At 41.9% G+C, this 23,840-nt stretch overlaps 1 long non-coding RNA gene across 10 annotated transcripts in view; it reads left to right on the forward strand.

The window, feature by feature from the left end:
* LOC143988110 (uncharacterized) overlaps positions 1 to 22,473 on the forward strand; it is a 36,515-nt gene extending 14,042 nt beyond the window's left edge. For 2 of the 10 annotated variants that reach the window (XR_013276761.1, XR_013276763.1), the window contains 4 exons: positions 10,516 to 10,563; positions 10,647 to 10,699; positions 16,996 to 17,079; positions 20,793 to 22,473. This is a non-coding gene — a long non-coding RNA (uncharacterized LOC143988110). Of the gene's footprint in view, positions 1 to 10,515; positions 10,700 to 14,894; positions 15,062 to 16,995; positions 17,080 to 20,792 lie in introns of all 10 variants that reach the window. The other 8 variants (XR_013276758.1, XR_013276759.1, XR_013276765.1 and 5 more) reach the window with 6 other exon arrangements.
* The last annotated feature ends 1,367 nt before the right edge of the window (positions 22,474 to 23,840 follow it).

Genomic DNA, 23,840 nt, shown 5'->3' on the forward strand with positions numbered 1-23,840 from the left:
AGAAAATGCCTGGTAATCTTGTCGTGTGCTTTTTATTCTCAAACCCCTCTGATGGGTTGGAGATGCAAAGCTGCTGTGACAAGTGTGCCCTACCTGCACAATTTTGAAGCCAGTCCAGAGTATTGAACTAAAAACAGATGCCCAAAAGTGATAAGATTTCCCAAGCTTAAATGGCACTTGTTTATAATGGGTTTTGTCAAACTAAATGACATCTCCCCGTTTGAGTGTAGATCTACTTTCACTCACTTTCCTGATTTGCATAAGTGTTCCAGGTTGGTGTCTTGAGTTATTAAAATGGTATTTTCAGATAGGAAATCAGCAACAGCTGATGTCTGTAGTTCATCTGTTTGTATTAAAAAAAAAAAAAAAAAAAAAAAATTTTTTTTTCACACACTTTTTGTGGTGTGGGTTTTTTTTTTTTTTTTTTTTTTTTTTTTTTAACTTGCCCTGAATAAATAGAACATGATATAAATGATGTATAATGGTACACTTCAGTCCACTGGTTACATGACAGGATGTCCCTAGAGATTATTGTAAGATGCTGGGGACTCTGTACAAGTCTATTGTTCAGCACTGGTAGTATTCACAGGTCAGCATATTGTGACTTCAGTGGCAGAAAAGCTAATGCATGTAGACTCTTGAGAAATTGGTTTGTGGATAACTAGACTATTTTACCTTGTGACTGGTCTGTTTTGTGTATTTGTAGAGTCCTGCTTTGATATCTGGAATTCGTGGCCTTGTGCAAGACATCACATCAGATCATTACTGATGGTTAAGACCTTGATTCGCTCTGGATGGAAAATTGTGTTCATCCTGACTCTGCAGCTGAAGATCAGCTACACAAGCTTTTTAGGAGCTTTATTGTGCTACTAAAATAACCAAACATGGCCTGGAGTAGCTTTTGATTGAATATAGATGGAGCAATTGCTTTCCTATTTAGTAAGCTACACAAGTAACATTCCAAAGCATATTGGAACATTGTGTGATCAGGTAGACTGATTGCTGCTTCACTTGGTTGGTTTATTCCATTTACAGAAAAGTTACACTGGTATGACTTGTCATGCGATTTGAGTTGATCGCATAGCAAGTTGCACCCCATTGTCCAATCTGTGATTCCGACTCTGTCACATATATTTTTTTTTATTTTATTTTTTTTATTTTTTTTTTTTAATTATTTCTTGCACTACCTTCAGTCATCTGTATATTAAGTTGCACCGATATGTCTTCCAAGTAGCACCAATGTGGCTTAGAAATCGTACAATTTCAGTCACACTATTTCAAAGCTGTTATGACTGTATTACTACTCTGGACCACACCTCCCTCATCACTATAGCACCTGCTTTTATACTTAAGGTGGCCATACACCGCATAGTCTAATTGTAGATCTACTATAAGCTATATAGTTCTAGGGCCTCCCTGATTTGATACAAATTAAATGGGTTCAGGTGGGTCCTAGTCCATGGTTTGCACAATCTGTACAGTTTAGATCTTGTAAAGTCTGTTTGTATATGGATATCTCTATACAAGCACATAGGAGGGAGTGGGCGCTATAGCGTTAGACATGCTGTCTGCAATCCACCCTCAAACTGCTGCACCAAGGGCTTTCATACCGCAGCGGTGCGCTGGGGGGGGGGGGGGCGAGGAGAAGTCCTGCCAACAGCTCCTTTGGTGCGGTGTGTTTGCTGCTCCCCATTGAAATCAATGGGGCAGCACGGCTATATCGCTGGCAAAACGCCGATATTGCGGGCGGTTTTAACCCTTTCTCGGCCACTAGTGGGGGGGGGGGGGGGGGGTAAAAGCGCTCCCGCTAGTGGCCGAAATGCGATATAAAACGCTGCTAAAAATGGCGTCAGCAGTAAAACTCCGCTATGGGCACATCCATGTGAAAGCCCTCTTAGATCTACCATAGTTGATGGTGGATCCAAAGGAAATTGTACAATCTGATTGTATAGTTTGCTTTCAATACTTCTAGGGACTCTATTCTGGTTTCAGTACTACAGCTCTGCTAAACATAAGCTTGTATGATCATTCAGCTCCTGCACAAATGACTGATCTATGCAAGATAAAGGAAAAAAAAATTGATTGCGGCTGTGTATCTGGTAAAAATAAAGGTGACAGTGCCTGCATTGGAAAAGCCATACCTGCAAGGTGACTGGGTGATGGCAATATCCTGGAGGGGGAGAGCAGGTGTAGGGTATCTTGAGGTCCGCTGCTGAACAGTAAAACCTTGGATTGTGAGCATAATTTGTTCCAGAAACATGCTCGTAATCCAAAGTACTTTGTATATCAAAGCGAATTTCCCCATAAGAAATATTGGAAACTCAAATGATTAATTCCACAACCATTTATTCACAGGTCCTTCAGTATATAGTCCAAATAAACATTCTTGCAATGTGACCAGGTTGTGTAACCATAAAATGTCCATCCACAATATGAGGTGCCTCTAAGACCCCATTCACACCTGAGCGTTTTGTAGCTCGACGCCTGAAGCTACAAAACGCTGGAGGGGAAAAAATCCATTATTCTCAATGGAGATGGTTCACATCTCCACTCCAAGTCGCCTGAAGCTCAAACAAGTTCCGGACCCTTTTTTTGTTGCGCGAATCGGGCTGATTTGGGCATTTTTCTTCTTTTAACATTGGTGACCTTTTTGCCCTGCACAAATTCGCGGTAAACGCTGCAAATCGCAGTAAACACCGCAAAAAGCGCTTAAACGCTATGCTCAGGTGTGAATGCAGTGTAGCAATATACTAAATGTAACCTTTTTAAATGTAACCATATTGCTACACTTAGTCTTAGAGGCAACCCCCCCCCCCCCCAAGGTAAGCCCTGCCTTAACCGGTTCCTGATGGTGCACGCCAATGTACATTGGCAGAATGGCACGGCTGTGCAAATGGGCGTACCTGTACGTCCCTTTGATTTTGCCAGCCGGGAGCTCTGAGTAGGATCGTGGGTCCCGCAGACTCTTGAGTCCGCAGGGATACCTGTGATGGTGTCACTAGGCAGAACAAGGAGATGCTTGTTTACATTAGCATCTTTCCATGAGTCCGTCACTGATCATAGCTCCCTGTGATCGGGATCTATGATCAGTGATGTGTTGCGCATAGCCAGTCAAAGCGACAGTGCCAAATCGCAAAATGTGCTCTGGTCTTTGGCCAGCAAATGGTCCGGGGCTTAAGTGGTTAAAAGATCGCTTTTTATTTCTGCAACAGTGGGGTATGGGAAGCTGGAATTTAGAAAGAATTAGACTGATACTGCATCCAGCTAGGCAATAAGAATAGCCATACTTCTCAATGTTGGTCCAATGTAAGTATGCAATAAAGCTGAACCCCAACTATAGTATTTAAAGCGGTTCTCCACCCTAAAGGGGAAGTTCCGCTCATCTGATTCCCTCCCTTTAATCCAGGTATCTGCACCCACTTCTGGGACAGACCGCCGCAGATGCCCGCGCCCCCCCGTTGTGTTCTGGGAATTTTTTTTTTTTTTTTTTTTTTAAGGTGCAGAACCGCTTTAAGCTCCGCTTTTTAGCGTAGTAGGCACATTCATTACTTCTGAAAAGCAAAAAAAAAAGCTAGTGGTTATTGAAACATTCAATATAATTGTTTGGTTTTTTTTTATTTATTTTTTTGTTTTTTCACTGTGTGGCCTGACCTTGTTAATTCAATGTCAGCAGCTGTCCAGTTCATTATGCTTTTCTAGATAGAAACCAGGGATTTTCTGTCGTCTTGCGTGTCCAGTTGTAATTCGGTACTAATCCAGGCTTTCCAGCTTGTCTTTTCAGATCTGTTATGAAGAGCTCCCTCTTCCCCTTTAAAATAACTATTTTTTTTTTTTTTTTAACTACTTGATTATGGCTGTATCGGTGAAATCAGTTTTTTAGGTCTGTGGGATTGCTGTGGCCACTAGGAAAATATAAAGGCAACGCTACCTTCCAGGTGGACAGGAATTTATGGCAGGGATCAGCTGACCTGTAATTAAGCTATCACTTTTGTATCCTTACCCAAGAATCAGACCACCTGACTTCAGTTTTAGGTAGATGCTGGCAAGTTGGATCAATACCTGACTACTTTATCTCATCCACATATCAGCTGTTATGAGGAACTATTTAAAAGGTGAAACTTTTTTTTTTTTATTTTTTTTTTTTTTTTTTTATAATACGTGTCAAGGTTAAAAAAACTGCTGCATTCCCCAGTTACCTCTTGATCCAGCAATGTGCATATGGGCCTCGGCTGTCCCCAGGACTCTCGCCACATTGTCTGACAGCAATGAGAGTCATTTGCTCCCACTACAGTCAGTCACACCCCCCCCCCCCTCTTGGTTGGAGTCCACAGATCCAGGGACAGCCTCCCTAGCCACATTGTGGCTTCTCTGTACCTGGAAGTATTCTTTTCTTGGCATGCAAAATGGTTTAAGGTCCCCCTGTACCACAGAAGATTTTTATCTGTATTGTAATACAGGAACGTGTGTGTGTGTCTCTTGGGTGGTACTTGCAGCAAAATAGAGCCCAAATAACATGTCTGTCATTTGCTTTTCAGTGGGGATGTAAACTGTGTGAAATCCAAACCATCTCTGCGCTGTCAAGCCACTTATAGGGGGGGCATAATGGATTTCTGTACTTGCTAAAAGGGTACGCTCTGCTATTGGTAGCCTCTAGAATTATAAACTGGCATGCTTTTAGTTGAAGTTACTTGGGTTTGCACACTATACATTTGAACAAGGTTATGTTGCTCAGTGGTGATCATGATGGATGTGTTGCTCTGCTTGTTATGGCAACATTTGTGTTTGACCTCTGCTTGTCCTTGAATAACACATGCTTGGTAGTAGAGTGGAAATTTCTTAACCACCCTGGTTACAACTGTAGTACATCCAGATTTCAGCATGAACCGTCACTACCATATGTCACACATGCTTCTGCTGCTTGTCAGGTGAATGGTTTAGGTTTCATTCCAACTCCCCATTGTGATCAAAGTGCAGTATTTTGGCATTTTGTGGACATTACTGTCTGAAAATAATCTGAGAAATGTAACTTGCTCTTCTTCACACTGTGCTTAATCTAACATCTTAATCTGTGGATTACAAAGAATAAAAGGATTACTTAATTATAAATTGGGACAAAGAGCCTGCTTTCTAATGCTAGGCATACACTATACAAAATTATTTTTTTTTAAACACTTGGTCATGAGAGCAAACAATGACTGAATTTCCAGTTTTTTTCAGTAGACATGGCGGTGAGTGGTTTTGTTTTTTGTTCTTTTAAAAAAGGTAGCTTTGAAATGGACAGCAACCTGCATCAAAAGTTTGAACAGGGCAACAAAGCTGGTAAAGTGGTACTAACCGAGAACTTTCCAACCAATTGGGTTAATTGGCAACAGGTTAGTATCAAGATTGGGTCTAAAGAGCATCTTGGCGTCAGTGTCTCGGAAGTAGAGGTTCACAAATCTTTAAACAGTTTTGACAATTTAAAAAAAATTCTAAATCTTCAACATAAAAATTATACTTTACTATATCTACAGTACATATTGGGATTCTGAGCATCTGTGTGCAAGGGACAAGGTGGAAACACAGTATTGAATGCCCTCAAGACTGCACTGAATTAAAAATTGGGCCTGATTGCATGGGCTCAGGAATGCTTCCAAAAATCACTGTCTGAACAGTTTGCCATGCCGTCCACCCATCCTGTTCTTATGCAAAGAAGCCATATTTGAACACTCTCCAGAAATGCAGTTATCTTCTCTGGGCCATTTAAATGGTGTTTTGCCAAGTGGAAAACTCTTCTGTGGTCAAACTGAAATATGTCCCCCTTCTTTTTTTTATTATTTTTTTTTTTTTTTGGCAACCATGGCTTTCATGCCAAAGATGGGGAACTTCTGGCTTATCGGCCCTCAGTTGAAAAGCCTGGGAGTGCCTTAAAGCGGGAGTTTTTTTTTTTTTTTTTTTTTTTTTTTTTTAAAAGCCAGCAGCTACAAATACTGCAGCTGCTGACTTTTAAAATAATGACACTTACCCGCCCAGCGCGCCCGCGATGTTGGCACCCGAAGCCGATCTCTTGATCGTCTCTTGGGTATGGGAATCAGGAAGTGAAGCCTTTCGGCTTCATTTCCCGGTTCCCTACTGCGCATGCACAAGTCACTCTGCGCAATAAGGATGGTCCCTGCTGTCTCTGGGATCCATGTGTTTCCCAGCAGGCAGCGGGGGGACCTTCGGAAAGGGGTGTAGCTTCTGCAGAATCTACGCCGGAAGTGGGTGCAGATACCTGTACTGTACAGGTACCTGCACCCCCCCCTCCCCCCTGAAAGGTGCCAATTGTGGCGCCGGAGGGGGGGGAGGGTTCCAATGAGCGGAAGTTCCACTTTAGGGTGGACCTCCGCTTTAATGCCTATGGAATGAGCAGCTTTCACATCTGGAGAGATCAAGGATTATAGAGTAATTCAAGTTTTTAGAGCAGCACATGCTCCTACCAAATATTATAGATAGATTTTATTTTTATCTTTTGCGATGTCACTGCCATCTAATTAAAAATATGTACAAGGGGAATTAAATCAAAAGCGTGCCTAGCAGGTTTTAACTTAAAGTACTCCTCCTATCAGGGATATGCAATTAGCAGACCTCCAGCTGTTGCAAAACTACAAGTCCCATCATGCCTCTGGGTGTCATGGTTGTGGCTCAGTATTACTATGCCTCATGGGACTTGTAGTTCTGTAACAGCTGGAGGTATGCTAATTTCATATCCCAATTAAAGTTTGCTTTATTTGCAAAATCTTAATGATTGTAGTCTCATGTTTAAAATAAAAATGACAAACCTGTTATACTTGCCACCTCTGTGCAGTTGGTTTTGCACAGAGCAGCCCAGATCTTCCTCTTCTCTGGCCCCCCCCTCCCCTCAGCCAACAGCTCTCTATGGGGCACCCAAGTCGAGTCACAGATGTGTATCCATTCTGACATGGAGCCGTGCCCCCTCTCCCATGATTGACTGACTGACTGACTTTGACAGCTGTGGGAGCCAATGATGCCACTGTCTCAGCAATTTGGGAGGAGTGTCCCGGATGGCTTGGACATTGGGGGGGGGGGGGTTTACTTTTTGTTGAGATTGATTAGAGCACTTTATTTTTATTTATTTTTTGTGTTTTTTATGGTCTGTGCCCCATTATGGATTCACTCTTTTTACCTGTTACCATTATCTTTTGAAAGCAAAGATAAAAAATCCCAAATTTTGGGTTGTCACCAGAACGGTAATGGGAGGTTAATCTATCCAATGAGGATGCTAGTTCTGGCCCCTAAGATTACCTTAATTTTCTGATTTCCTCCCTCCCTGTTTTACCTTAGTCAGTTTTCCTCCCTTTTGTAGCCCCTGTGGGGCACAAATGGGAGGATGAAACTGACTGGCATTATAACCCTTATTCTATGCAAAATATGGGTGGGGGGGGCGGCAGAGGTGTGGGGACACTGGTGACACTCAGCTGTTCAGACGTTTGGAAATACTCTTTCCCGTCTCTCCAGCACACCCCCAACCTCCTTGCCACATGTGGTATTGCATGCAATAGAAGTTAACGTGGAACAAATTATCTTCCTTATTGACTTCTATGAGAACTTGCTTTGATATATGCGAGTGCTTTGGATTACAAGCATTCTTTTTCCTATGCTCATAAGCCTAGGTTCCACTATAGTTCTATTAAACTTTCCACAAGGGGCTGCAAAGTGTGTCTTCAGTTTGATGCCTAGCATTCAACCCACTTTGAGTCTAGGTTGTCCTGGGCCCACCTACAGGTTATGACTGGACAAGGACAGGAGATGGCACACAGTGATGCGATCAACTACCCTCCACCCAATATGTAGGTATTTGCATTGCAAAAAGCTGAATGAGGTATAAATTGGAGCTGAGATTTGTCAGATTTTTAACTATAGTAAAACGTTACTGTATGTAATGGTGTGCTGCAACATGCTTTGTACTTGTTAGGGCTACTAAAAAAATAAAAAAAAACTGGAGGAAAGTGGTTCCTAACATAACTATATGGCAACAGCTTGCCATATAGAAGGCACCCCCCCCCCCCCCCCCTGTACTCTGAATATTAAATGAGATGCTTATTGAGAAACTTTTACTTCTGCCTGAAGCTATCTAGTTGCCAAATGTTAAAGCTGGACTCTTTCCTGCCATTAATAATTTGCAAGGGTGTGACTGTAAGCGTAGGGAATTACTTTAGATACTAGAGTTGGGCAATTGCACTGGAATTTGTGTGTGTGTGTGTATATTATACACACACGCTGATCCACTTTCATTTAACCTCTTATTGGCTTTTTAACCCCCCCCCCCCCCCAATAAACTGAGTTGGTGCTTTGTTTTTTGTTGTTTTTTTAATAACAGTGTGCACTGCCAGGTACATTTGTTACCTTAATTACACACAAACCAGTTTTATCACTTTCTGGAACTTGAGACCTGCCTACCAACTAGCATCGCTAGGCAATGAAACTGACAAACAATCCAATGCTGGAGATTTCTCATAACCTCTAATCTCCCTCCCTCCCTCCCTCCTATTTGGGTACTGGGATAAGCCATAAAATCAGGACAAATGGAGGGCAATCAGTTGGAACCTGTGTCTGCTCTGTGTACTGTAGTTTTCCCTTAAACATCCCGGATTTCTTGTTTCAATTATGTATAGGGATTTGAATTTCTGTGTTTGAGATTCTATTGATTCCATAGAACTGCTGTCAACAGAAGGGTTCAATTCCTCCATACACATATATAATATATAATTTTTTTTTTTTTTTTGCCAGTAAAAACCTTATACAGCCTACTTCCTGTTTGTCGGGGGGGGGGGTTTATGAAATCGAGCACAGATCACTCTTGTGAGTTTGCCAGGAAAAGAGGGATAACATAAGAGGGCCAATGAGAGCTGGAGGTGTAAATCCAGGAAGTGAACAGGCAGCAGATTCAGCTGCCCTGTTAAAATGGCTGCAGCCAGACTTGGTGGTGGGAGATTTCTGCAACATATTTAGCAAGTGCAGAATCTGTAATATAAAATAAGACAATGTGGTTGGAGGGAAGCTTCAGAATGGCAAAGATGTTTTATTACAGATTGTGACCAGACTGCAGTTCCTCTTTAATGTTCTATACTTGTCAAAAGCCCTGTGTAGACCTGGAAAATGTCTGAGATTGTGGCTGGGAATAACCATCTTTGATATGTCAACTGCCCCAGTGGTAATCTCAGGCCTGTTGGCTGCCTACACAAGAATTGTGGGTTTGTTTTTAAGACCTGATGCTCTTTAACATACTTTCTGGGCCAGCATAGAGTAATTGGATGAGAGGAGGGCTATGATGTGCAGCAGAAGGGAGCTGTGCTAAAGAATTTGACTAAATAAAGGCACATTGCAAGGGAATAGGATTATGAACAAGTGACCCATATTTTTACTGGTTTTGTCCATAGATACTTTACTGGGACCTTCATCTTAAGTGGACCATTACAACTGCCATAGTTGCGTTTCTTCTGTAAATGTCTGACAGGTTGATATAACAACCCCCTCCGGCTTCAATAGGGTCCCTTACGCAGCACAAATGGATTGAACTTCTGACATCTGTCTTGTGTATATTCTCAAATCTGATCAGTGACTTGAATATAGTGAATCCAGAAGTTGAAGCGGAGTTCCACCCAAAAGTGGAACATCTGATTCCTTTAACCCCTCCAGTGCCATATTTGGCACCTTTTGTGCTGTAGGGTCCCCGGCATGGAGCTGGAAGGCTACACTGCCGGGTTCCCTTAGCCGCAATGATGGCAACAGCACCAGACAACTGATGGCAACCTCAGCTGCAGGTGCCGACATCGCTGGACTCCAGGACAAGCAAGTGTCCTATTAAAGTCAGCAGCTGCAGTATGTGTCGCTGCTGGCTTTTAAATCCTTTTGCTTTTAAAAAAAAAAAAAACAACAAGCAGACCTCCGCTTTAAGCATAACAGTATCAACTAGCATTTTCAGAAGGTTTGCAATGGTAATGCCTTGTGTATGAACGTTGCTGTTTCTGCCTTTTTCCTATCTTGGAATTGACATTTTGTATGTATTCTGGGACAGTGACTTGCAAAGTAGTGCACTAGGAATAAAAACGAAATCCCTGGGTTTTGCACCTTCAAAATTTGATCAAAGTTGGCCTTCTACACATCTTGTACCACAGAACTACCCAGAAATGGTTCTTTCTGCTGTACCTTCCTCCTGTGGCCAGTTTAATGTGCCAGTGTGTGAAATGCCCTGTATCGCACCATAGAGATGCAAAGCGTCTATCCTTCATTTTAATTGTATGCTGCTTGTAGCGCTAATGTATGTGTTGTTTACTTAGTGCTAGGTTAACTGCATTGCTGTGCAAAGTTAATGTTTTACCTTGATGAGAACATTTTTCAAATTCCTTGTGCAGTAGTTCACATAGTTGGCACTTAAACAAGTTTTTCAAAGCAAATGTACCCAATGCTGGGCTCTCTTCTTATGGAAGTAATCCTCAATGTACTAGATTGCCATTTTTATTTTTTTACCCCCAGGATTCTGGACTCTGCAAAAGAAATGTTTACCTCTTGGGGAAAAATCAGGTGACATTTTGCATTATGGAGTATTGTTTAAAACTTGTATGTATCACTATCCTGATCCTCCAATTGCTTGAATAACATGCCAGGTGATCTCTTACCATGAAGTCATGAGATCTGGCAAGATGACTTCTGGGCAAAGGTGAGCACTTTCTGAAAAATTACGCTATTGCATGTCATTGTATTCCTTGATAAATGTTACCAGAATTCTATTTGAGTAGAGGCCTTAAGATCTAAATCTGTCATTCTTAATGCAATGTGTGGTTTTATGCATGTAGAGATTTGTTGCCTGCACAGATATTGCACCCAGGGTCCTTACAGGGTAATTTTTGTGTTCAGTCCTACCTGGCAACATCTTGATTGTTATGCCCTAAATACAGATGTAATGTTGCTAAGATGAACCTAGCCTTTAACCAAGTTCAGCACATACCGGTAGTGTTTAATTCTTTTACTGATGGCTGCACAGTCTTTGTTCTAAAAGCCAAGATTCTTATATTTTTGCCATTTGAAATGACTGGTCACATTGAGAGCACAATTTCTTAGTGGCACACTGGCCACTGTGTTGAATCCAAAATATGCACACCCTTCAGGCTAAAATTTTGGTGTGAGGTTTTTGGTTGCATGGCAATAGTGTGTATTCCTGTCCTGCAGGCTACTGAATTCCACTTATACTGGTATTCATTGGTGCTGCCAGGGTTACCAGTGACAGTCGCATGCGTGAAGGACTTGCACAGCTTACTTGGCATTTCCTGCGATTCTCAGAATTTGTACCATTGTCCCACAATGGAATGGGTTCTGTGAATGGAAGAGTGGACACATGACTGAACTTCCCTTGCCAGTCAGAGGCCACCACATCGGCCACCCAATGCATACTCTATCTATACTTGTATTGCGTATTACACATGTAGTTTGTAAGTCTTGGCATGGCTGCTAATAGCACGACCGGGGTTTGCAAAGTTTCTGCCAAAAAGTGTGGTCTATAAATACTGGCAAAGGTGGAGAAAAACAGAAGCTACCACCCCCCCCCCCCTCCTTTAACTCTGAAATCCATTAGATCTAGAAAACACGAACTAATGCAATTCCAATCCCCAATTTTAATTTTAGTGCAACCAGTGAAACTACTTGACTTGTTTTGTATTTGCCTCTTGCAGTCTCTGTACAGCAGAGCGTAGACGGGGAGAAGTGGCACAAGGTGCCAGCCAATGAGGTATACTGTAATGTAAGGGGCATGCTGATGACAGTGACATATTGGCTTTTTGTACTGCTTCACTGCCTTGTCAGTGTTGAGGGGACCTAGGTATGACTGAAATGAAGCTGCTGCAAAGTGATCAAATCTTTGCTCCTGCCAGTGAGGACTGTGCTGTATCGGCATTGTAAATTACAGGCCTGGATGGACAGATTTACAAATGCTTTGGCTAATCAAGCATACTGCTAAACTCTGAACTGCTAACTTTTTTTTTTTTATTATTTATCTGCAACCCCTCTATGACTGCATGACCAAATATGCATCAAGGAAATTGGCTTTAATCCTGAGTGCCACGTGTTTAGTGTGTTTTCTAGAACACTTCCAGCAAAGACCGGGCTGTCTGTGATTGATCCAGAGTCTCGTACGAACTATCTGGACCTGGGAAGAACCAGAGTCTGATCATTGTGATGGCCTCTAATTGTATATCATACTGATAATTCAGCCTGTATCCTGCCCTCAATGTTTCTCTTCTGTCAAGACAGACAACTCTGCTAGCATGTAGGAGATGCATGTGTCGCTCTTCCTTGGAAAGTCTGGAGGAGACCAAATCTACTCTGAGTGTATGTCTGTGCCAGTTGACTGACCAGCATTTTTCCATAACCAAAACATGGTACAACTGACTAGTGGACACTACTTTTCCTTACCAAAGCAATGCCATGTGAGTGTTGGGGCCAAAAAAACACAATGGGGGGGGGGGGGGGGCGCGCGCATCTACAAAAGGAAAATCCACTTTGCACTGCAAGTGCACTTGCTGTAGATCTGGGAGGGACATGCAAGAAAAAAAACAGCATTTTAGTTTGCACATGGCTTGGATGATATCTGCAGAGCTTCCACTCATTTCAGATCTACACATTAGATTTTGAGTGACTGCACTTGCATTGCAAAGTAGATTTGCCTTTTGTAAATGACCCCCTATGCGTACTAATTCTTAGCCCCACCTATGGGTACAAAGGGAAAATGACACCCCATATGTGGTATCGCTGCCTGCAATCAACAGAAGTAGGAGACTTTGCAGATTTTGTGGTGGGTCATGGCAATGGCATAAAAGGTGACAATTTTGGGAGATGGTCATTGGTCACATTTTCCATCAAATGAGTCCAATCTGTCAAAGAACTGGTATATTACATTTTGGATACACAAAGTGGTTTGCAACATGACTGACAAAAATTACAAAACTGGGTCTGTGTATTTTGGCATTGGTCATCAGGGGGTTAAAGTATATTGTCAGGGCTACCAGATTAGATGGCATACATTGTGAATTTGCTTGTACAATCCTTACAGCAGGTGTGCTGTAGATGAATGCAGCTTGTGTCCATGTTTCTGTAAAGGTACATTTTACACAACTGCTCCATGGTTCTATCTACCATTTAGATTAAATAGCAAACAAATGTTTAGTATGTGATCTGTTAAATAGTCTCTATGTGATGTTTTTCCATTGATTGCCAAGTGCAAGGAATGTCTGGAATGTTGAGTTGCTTTTGATAACACTTGCAGGTTTTTTTTTTTCCCCACTCTTGTAACTCTTGGAGACTGTAGTTCTTTAAGCTTATATTTACGCATATCTACTTTTCTTTATTTAGAAGAGGGCAGAAATTTCTTTATGCTTACAACATTGATAACTGTTAAATAAAAATTATATATAATTTTTCTAATGTGAACCTTAAATCTGGAGAAACTAAATCAGCTTGGTGAACCCCCCCCGTTAGAGCTTGGTAATCTCCACACCCCCCTTCCTGTGGCTTTCAGTTGGGCTTAATGTACACGGGATGTTTAAAAACCTCTCCTGAATGATTTAACATGATGGATGGTAACCAACATGTTAAACGTCCCTTTCTGAGTTTATAGGTTTATTTATTTATTTATTTTTTCCCTCTTTTGCAAATGGTCAAAAGTTAAATGCATGTAAACGCAACTCTGCTAAATGCAGGCTACCACGTTTACAAGCTGTTACAGGCACTTGATGTTTCAAATGCCTCTGAACATCTGTCCTGAGTGAGGGTGTTTGACAAGGGGGGGGGGGGGGGAGAAACTAATTCGAAATGCAACTGCCTATAAACGACCCTATGTACATAACAGAGGAGAGTTCAGGGGCAGCTAAAAAAAAAGCCGAATTGCTCCTAAACATCTGTTTTACCAACAGCAGTGTACATTAGGCCTTAAAGAGCAGCATTGGGTCATACATTTTTGTCCTCTCAATACATTGGCATGCAGCATAGCTGATGCCTCACTGAGTGCTACTGAACAGAAGAGGGTAAAATTAAGTTGCAACATGTTCCCAATTTCAGTTAACCTTAAGTTATATTAATGCGTTTCTTTTGGATTACATGTGCCTGAAGTTCAGCATTACATTTCCATGCTTTGCTCTTTAGGAAATCGTGGCTGTTTTGACAGTAAGTGGTTGTAAACATCCTCGACTGGAAGCTGTAAAGAAGCTGATGGGCTTTCAGTCGGATGTTTGCAGCTGCCAACTGCCGCAGACTTCAGGAATTGTGCTGGAGGTAAAAACTTGTATGTCACGCATGCGTGTATTCAAGAATATTATTTTTATTTTTTTTAAGTTTAAGTAGGGTCATTCATCCTACTTGTGTCTGCTTTGTCAATGTTTCCCCACACTGTTGTAGCATTTAGGATTCCTTGCAGCCAGTGGAAGAAGCTGAAAGGGAGCATAAACTCTTCAGCGCTAGCCAAAGACCTATTTGTGGTGGGGAAATTGTTGAAGAAATTACATGAGTACGCACTATGCTTTTTTTAATTCAAGTTACTTCATGCCCAAACGATTTAAGAGACAGTACACATGTTTCTAAAGATGTCTTATGCAGCCTATATAATACGGTCAATGCATTAACACAATCGGTACATTTAACATTGTTCTACTTGAACCCCATACACTCGCGTAGTCAGATTCCTTTATGGGGGCTTCTGCCATCCACCGACTCAAATTTTGGTTGTGCTAATTGTCACTGTCCTGGTATATCAAAGTTGTCAAATAACTCAGTTTTGGAGCAAGGTAATTGCATTTTTTTTTTTTTTTTTTTTTTTTTTTAATGTAATGGCAGCTTCAGTGTTAACCTTTCTTTACCATTTCCAACAGGACTGATGTTTGCCCTATCCTTCAGGCAAAGGTGTAAGTCATTGTGACTTGTTGCTAGTACAGGAGTTGACGTCCCATTTGGGACATCTGTAAGGGTCCGTTCACACAGGGGCAACTCAGATCTGACTTCAGGTCGCCTCAGGTCGGACAACATGTAAACTTCAAATGTAAGTGAATGAGAGCCGTCTTAATGCACACTACTGAAATCGCTCCAACTTCAGAAAAGGTTCCTGTACTACTTCAATCCAACTTGTAGGTGGCGGTACCCATTGATTTCAATGGAGGTTGCCTTCAAGTCGGATCTCCGTCTATACGGAGGCGACTCTAACAGAATTATTAGCTCTCAAGAGGGAACTCCACGCCAACTTTATGAATAATTTGCATGGGTTCCCCCTCTGAGCATACCAGGCTCTTAGGTCTGGTATGGATTTTAAGGGGATTTTAAGTGCCCCCCCGAGCCATACCAGGCCGCATAAATTTACTGTGGAGTTCCCGTTTGAGCTCATTCTCTGATTGGCCGCGGCAAAAGTCGCCTGGCCTGGGGCGACTTAAAGTCATGTTGTAAGTTGCCCCAAGTCGTGTTCAGCTTTAAGGCTAGGGCTACACTTTGCTACAGAGGTTTAAAGTGGTTGTAAAAGTTCAGTTTAAAAAAAGTCATACTTGCCTCCGTTGTGCTGCAGCGACACTTTGCGAGTGGTTTTAACCCTTTTTCGGCCGCTAGCAACAGTTAAAACTATGCTAAAAATGGCAGCGCTTTACCGCCGACGCCCGCACCGCCCCACTGTGAAAGGGGCCTTACAATCACTTTCATGCACAAAATGCATTAAGGTGAAAAAGCAAGGGTTTACAACCCCCTTTAACTACTTATTCGCAACTGCCAACAAGTAATCTTATTAGTGCAGATCATATTGCCAGCCTAGGCTTGGGGCTAGAGACCATTTTAAAATGCAACTTGAAAATGGTCCTGTCCATTTCTTATGCCTGCAAGCTTGTACAGCTGTTTATTGGGCACCTGTAAATCCTGCACCACATTACACATGGAGCATTTGCCCTTTTCTCCTAATATAGTAGCTAGTTAGACAACAGCAAATGGCCTTATACCTTTTTTTTTTTTTTTTTTTTTTTTTTTTTTTTTTTTTTCCAAAGCTATCATATTTTGTAAATTAAGAATTTATAAGATGTACTTCTTGAATAGAGTTGCATGTTATGCAGGATTCAAATAGCCTGCGTATTAGATTCCTGTTGGCCAGTACAAAACTCAGCTGTGCCTCTTTCACATTAAGGTTGCACATACCACTCTTCCCTTAGCATTACCACCGCTACATTCAGCTTCAGCTATTGGACAGCACTGACACATGCTGACGGTTAAGGCACCCAGTATTGTCCTGCTGAGGTCAGGAAAAGTCTTCAACCCTGCTATACACCCTACTCCTGCCTGGAAGCTTGCATAGGGCTCCTGTCTTCTAAACAGAATGAATACATGAAGGCAGCATTATGTATTTTATAATGGTATATGTTCCATCACTGATCTTTGCTGTTCATATAATAAGGCAGTGCAGTTTGTACTATTATCTGTATGCCTTCCTGAAAATATAACGTGGCATATGTTAACAGATGTGTCGCTGCTCCACAGTGGTTGCTAATCACTTGTTTGAAATCTACCCATGGATTGTTAGCCTATTGGCTAGATTTTGATAAAACCTGAATTCCTGAGCCATATGACAAAGTGTGAGATGCTGTACATAGTCTAAGGTGGTTGAACGGATAGTACATATTTCATGCTGTATTGTGTTACATTCAAACCCTATGTTAAGCTACTGCTGTTGCATATGTTGTGCTTCTAAGATTCTTCTCTGATGAAGTAACCCATCCAATCTGAGCCTCTTTGAGTGTGTGGGTGTTGTTGTGTTTTTTTTTATTTTTTATTTATTTATTTATTTATTTTTTTTTTTTTTGAAATGAGGCTCCAGTGTAGCTTTCCAGCTCTTGAAGACTTTTTTTTTCTAGAAATGGAGGTGTATGGATAGACTAAATGGTAGCATACTGTTTTGATGTTGGGTTTTTTTTCTTACATTTCCCCCCTCTATTTTCTTTTTTATAGGCAGCAGCTACATGGATTCAATTTCTATTTTAAAGTGAAATTTTGCCCTTGAACTCAAAGATTCCTCTTGAAAAGAACTGGAAAGTAAGTATCTTGGCCTTACCTCCCTGCTGTCCATTGAAACTCGATGCTGCAAAAACTGCAATGAGATGACCACTTTATAGTTGGTCCCTGTTCCATTTTGATTGTAGTTTGCAACAGCAAGCTCAACAGAGGGGAACTTTACAGGGCCATCTTTAATATTGGACCCTAGGCAACTTCACTCTCCACCTGCTCTGAGACATGCAATAAATAGCAGCTAGAATTAAAATCCGTTTACTGTTTCAGATCAGTCGGCAATTGCGATTGGTTGCCAGCAGTTTACAGCATATCATTAGTGTCTGGTGGCTAGAGGTTACAGCTCACTGATTACAGCACATCTCCTCACTGCAGGGGAAAATGATATACATATGAATGCTGACAACTGTAGCTATTTACATATGAATGCAGGTTCTTTACATGTAAACACAGGATCTGCAAGTGGGTCATCTGTACACAATAGGCCAGAGCTGGGCAGCATTATAACGGCTCTTCACACTGAGATATCAGGACACAGCTGCTGATTAGGTATTCAGCAGTTTATATTAAAATGGCATTTCTGTTTTGTGTACTGTGGGAGACCAGATAAAGTGAATGGATAGTCTTGGGTTCAGTAATGCGTCAACCACTTGCTGACCAGCCGCTGCAATTATAGTGCGTCAGGTCGGCTCTATTGCGCAAATTGCCTTAGCTGTATGTCGCTTCCATCAATAAATGGACGTGTGCACAGTGCTGGGGCCGATGCACGTTGCATGGCGGCAACTGTCTGCCTGCCAACCGTGATTGCTCCACAGAGCTAGAACTGGGATCTGTCTGTAAGCAAAGCAGATCCCCCCCCCCCCCCCGTTCTGTCAGGAGCATAGAGTGATCGTCTGTTCCTAGTAATTAGAAACGGCGTTCTCTCTGTGCTCCCCAGTCAGTGTCATTTTATACAGCAATCGGTCCATTTGTATAGCGCTGATCGCTGTATAAGTGTGTGTGTGTGTGTGTGTGGGCGTGCCTGTGTTTGTTTTCTAATTTGAGAAGTTTTCACTGTTTAAACTTGGTCGATTTTTTTTAAAATTGCCACATAGAACATTGCTTTTTATATATAATGGCATTGACCTCATACTATAGGTTAGGTTTTAGTGAAGTGGTCTTTTTGTGCATAGGGGAGTGCACCCCGTCTAGTTCTTAATTTTTCCTCAGGTGTTACCAACTAGCATTGCTAGGAGAAGCTAGCAGGTGGCTGCCTTTGTTTCCTGTAGAACAGGTTTTCTTTGGCTATAGTTGCTTAAAAGAAGAAAAATAATCTTACTATTCTATAGTGTGCTGTTGCTTTCTTTTAGTGGAAATTGTGAATGACTGATTGTATTAATTTGCAGTCTGCAGCTCCTCCAGGTCAGCCAGCTGATGTGCTTTTCTTCTGAGTGACAGATAATGTAAACATCCTACACTCTCAGCTGTGTAATGCATGAAGCTGGGAGAAGGCTGTTTACGCTCTCTGCCTTGGCCAGCAGCTGACAGGAAGTAAAGTAAGTGAACTGAAAGCTCAAGACACTGACTCAAAGGTCTGTATTACAGAAAATGTCTACCGTTCTACAAACTAAGCAGAATTGTTAACCCTTCAAATATAAATAAACAAACAAACGACTGTGTGATTGTGGGTTTTTTTCATCTCATGCACTGCTAGTCCTGTCTTAGTTGGCGTACTAGTACTTTCTAGGCCTATAGAACATTACTCAATGTTCACAAGCGAGTACAAACTAAAGGCAATATGCTAGAACAATATTTGTCAATTAAGGTTTCCACAGCTGATATTAAGGCCTTGATCACATGAGTGCTGACATTTTGAACAAGCTACTAGCGAATGTACAGTACTTGTAAGCCTTTGGTCTTAGCGGGCAGAACCTATTTTGCGGCAATAGTATGGGAGGAAAGAGTGATCAAGTGGACCAAGAGTGCACAGGTTTCTTGCAATAAAAGTAAACTTTTACTCCATAAAAGCATGGTGGCAAAACGGGTCCTCCACTGATTCTTTAAACTCTCTTGATGGAAGTTGGATCCTTGAAACATGTTACCCAGGCCACGCTCCTGCTTTGTAGACGTGTTGCCAGAAGACATCACTGTTCAGACCGTGACCACTTATGGGAGCTCTGGACTTATACATCCTTCTGGCCAATTGTACAATCTTTTGCTGTAACCTATTCAATTTCTACTTCCGACTAGAAAGCGAAAAACTCTGATATAGTGTGTGGCACGCATTAGTCTGCTTGTATTAAGCTACTAGAAAATTCAGCACTCCATTTAAAGCCTACCTAAAAACTAAATGTGTTAACCTGCAATAGCAGCTTATTGGTTCTCCATATGTGGCAGGGGCATGCTTTTATTTTTCTTTTAAGGCTAATACCTTTTCAATAAAGAAAATGCCTGCTGGTAAACTATCCTGTCATTCTCAATGCAATGAAAAAAGGTTGCTGTATGGAGGGGACCATGGTCTCCACTCAGGCTGGGCTTCAAACCTAAAACCAGAGGAATGTACAAACAAAATGTAAAACCAGCCGGCTGACTCTATATGGACCCCCCCCCCCCCCATCACTTTTCTGAGTATAGCCTAACTCTTAACAGCAATATAATTAAAACAATTAATCTGGTCTATGGACCAATGTGACAACAATTGATCATGTGGCTTGTGTTTTCTGCTACAATTGCCAGGTAAAGATAGAAAATGTGATTTTATGCATTTCCTTGACAATAACTGTTTCCCTGGTGTCACACTGACTATATGCTTGGCTCCACATAAATTGCCTGTCCCAGAAATTCACTACATCTGTGTAATTACGTTGTACATTTTACTGGCAGGCTTATAATCGCACAATATCTCCCCAGCAATTGTGCCAGATATCAAAATCTGAGTGTGCCACAGGCTGTATGTAATTGTATAAAAATGTGAGACAAAGACAGTCAAGGTGAGGCCTAGATGGCCAGACTACATGGGAGCAGTGGTAAGTTTTTTTTTTTGGGGGGGGCAGCGACGCGCAGATTGTTGCCTTAGTTTAATATGTTGGTACCATTTGTATGTGAACAACTTTTTATGAGAGTGACCGCTTTTTTTTTTTTTTTTATATATATATATATATAAAAGAAATGCTTTCATTAGAAAGCTTCTGTATCATCGTGTGACCTAATCACAGCTTTCCCCTACAGCTTGTTGACACCTCACTTAAAAAGGGGTAGACAGCCTGCTTGTAGAATGAACTTTTAGCAGTAAAATGGTAGGACAAATGTGGTGTATTCATCCTGTCTCCCTTTTCACCCAGACACAACAAACCAAGTTAACACGCCATCTGGTGTTGTTGAAATGCCTCTCTCGGCATCTATGACTATAATCTAAATATGTGATCTGTAGACATAAATGCCAAGCTTTACTTGGCCTCCTTCAGAGCTAGACACTGGTACAAAAGTGTCCTATGTGGTGCAATACAATGATTTTATTTACTGGAAGGTTTGGATACTTCTGAAACTTTCAGGAAGCAATTATCTCAGCCCTTTTGTATCCAGAAAGTGCTGTGGCCCCCCAAATCCAGATGAGCTAGTCAGCTGCATGTGAGGCATTTTTCAGATGTCCTCCAACCAACACAAGTCACCCAAAAAGATTTTATTTGTTCACACCCCCCCCCCAGCCTTTGCCTCAGCTTCCGTTGCTACCGCAATTAATCTGGTACTCTTCCCTCCCTCAGGGATTCAGACAAGGAGGAGGAAGATGACGGCCGAGCCTCTAGGTGCAAACTATCTTTGGAGGAAGTGGACAACCTGGCAAAATTTAAAAACGACGGGACAATCTTTATTTAAAAAAAAAAAAAAAACTGTCAAATTGTCTTGTTGATAAACAAAAAAAGTGTGTAATTTTTTTTATGTGAATGTGTAGGGGTAAAGAGAAAAAGGCCCTTTTTGGGGAAGGCTAAAATATCCCCCCCCCCCCCAAAAAAAAAAAATATGTTGCGCCCATGAGACATAGTATATTCCTTCCCTGACCTGCATACTAGGATAATGATCTAGTATGGGGGGGGGGGGGATTTCCACATCAAGCTCCTCAGCACAAGTGGCATGAAGCAAGTAAGCTCATTCAGATGAATGAGCTGAAATCATGCCCAAGTTGGAACAAAGTGGTGCAGGAACCTTGGACACTAGTTGGACCAGTTAAGATAGCTCTCGTAGGGAGCCATTGATTTTGACTTGTGCTCTTGAAGTCGGCATGCATGTTGGATCAATGTAAAACTGGTCCTAAAGCAAATGCCTTCTGTTGTCTAATTTAGTGCTTAATGTGATGACTGCTTCTACCCCATAAGTCTTACAGAATTGATCTTTAAGGGTGTATTCACACTTGTCTAGTTTCCTGCAGTAAATTGCACATGTTTTTACTATATACAATTTTTTATTTTGGGTAGAACTACCATTCATTAATGGCTAGTTTATAGATCCATTAAGACTTAAGGACATTATACAGGCCCATTCCCAGCTATGGATGTGTATTGCTCTATCATGCGACAGGGATTTGATGGCAGTTGCATTTAGTGTCTAGGGATAATACTTTGGGTCACAAGCCTGAAATATGCATCACAGCCTGCATCTAGAGTTTTCACGGGGAAGGGTCAGGAATTGTAACTTCCATGCATTCTTTTTTAATTGAAGCTGAATTTCCTAGATATAAACTCCTTGGCTAGAGTGGGACATGGTTCAGTCATGCTTCAGGATATCCCCGCTATTTAGAAGTCTACCATCATATACTGATTGTTGAGAATATTCTGAAGAGACCAGGTTGCACATTGTTTACACATGGCCTTTTGTATTTTCTATAGATTTCTTTGCACAGTGCACAACTGGTCACTTTACTAGCTTTTGTGCTTTTCCTGTACTTTTGCTAAAACAAAACTTGTAGCTGTTAAGAAAACTCTGGATTCTAAATGGGATAGGTAAACATTCTCTCACGTAAAAGAATACTAATTCTTTCAGTTTGCCCTCCTTGATTTGCTGTGTTCCAGGGTTATCATATTGCATGTGTGAATCCAGTTTCATTCCTCTGTCTACTTTAAATGTCAGCTTGAATGTAGAGTGCTGGATGACGGAAACCTTAGCAAGCCAGTAAGGCCGATTACCATAGAGCAGCCTGTTTAATTATATGCAAGAAAAGAACCTACTGATGCTTTTCTGTTAATAATAAAAGCTACAGAAATTGTAAGACTGTCACGAAACGTGCCTCCCCAGTTTAAAGTACACCTGTCATGATGGAAATGTTTATATAGGATTTTGCAGCATAAAAATACTGGTTGTCTAACACTTTGGAGTTGCTGATTTGCAACAAGTATGCAGTAAATTAAGAGGATTGTGTGGATTTTACATAAAATTATATATTTCCACGAAGGCTTGTGTTTAGTGCACTCATTTGTTTGACCATACTAGCCAGGCAGATCAGTGCAAAGCGCGACCATAAAAAAGCAGTCAACAACACTTAGGGAAACTAAAAATTCTTCCAATTTTATTTATTACAGCGGCATCATAGGTGACATAGTGGTCACTGTATTGCCTTGTGGAGGGGACCCTGCAAGGCCGCAACATCTAGAGTTAAGTGTGTGATACTGCTTTGAACTTCTGCAAATGCTTCTGGCTTTCATACCGATCCTTAAAATTGGCACACTTCCCAAAGGGAAGTTTATCTCCTTGTGATAGCAATACCGCCCACAGTACACTTAATGTGGCAGGGTGGCCACTCTGTGGCAGATAACATACCTAGTACGTGATCTGATGCTTCCGGGTCTGGGGTGTGCCGTCGGCGACCTGCTCCCATTGGTCACACATAGCAGGATCCCAGCGGCGGGTACTGCGGACGCTGTCTGCCGTCACCTACTGCTTACACTGGACACAGGCAGATTGTCGTTCTGTCAGCAGGGGAGGTATTAATCCTGTGTTTCTGTCAAGCAGAAATGCGGCTCTTTGTCTTCCCTTAGTCAAAATGCCTTCCCCACAGTGAGTAGGCACACAGTTAACCCCTTGCCAGTGTCAGTACAGTGACTGCATATTTCTTTCGTACATCACAGGACACAGTTGGGAAAAACCAAACTGGGACACGAGGCCCATTTAGGATCTAAGATCCCCCTGAACCAGTGTCTATTAATACAGTCCTTTCAGATGGAGTCTGCCCACTCAGTAGTAGCTTCGCTCCAGCTGGCAGACTTCTTGGGCTCCATCAATTTATCAAGGATGCATATTTTCAACCTCGGGTTCCTGAGATTTGCAGTAGAGGAATGTCCTTTCCCATTTTGTGGCTCTGCCCTTCTGGTTTGCAACAGCACCCTGAGTGTTCACAAAGGTCCTAGCACCAGTACTGGATCTTTTAAGGGCCCAGGGAATCTTTTTGTGCTTGGGTACCTATATGACCTCCTAGAGATCACTCATTACAGGCTCTAGAATGGAGTATAGCCTGCACAGTGGTATTTATGACGCAGCCCAAGCTTTCTAAATACCACAAAGTCAGTCCTGAGACCAACTCAAAGTCTGAAGTATTTAGGGCTGATCCTAGCTACGGTCCAGGCAAGGGTATTTTGCCACCTGCAAGTATCAGGTGTGTCAGATAAGGGGCACCAGACAACCCTCCATTCGGCCTAGCTTCAGGACTACCCTATCGGGGGTTCAGTCCCACTATGCCACTGCAGTGGCTTATATAAACTACCAGGGTGGTACTAGGAGTCCTTCAGCTCAGAAAGTGGTGAACCGCATACTAGCCTGAGCAG

The sequence above is a fragment of the Lithobates pipiens genome, unplaced genomic scaffold (assembly GCF_037356315.1).
Source record: "Lithobates pipiens isolate NorthernLeopardFrog02 unplaced genomic scaffold, aLitPip1_a1.2 Scaffold_18, whole genome shotgun sequence".
NCBI lineage: Eukaryota > Metazoa > Chordata > Amphibia > Anura > Ranidae > Lithobates > Lithobates pipiens.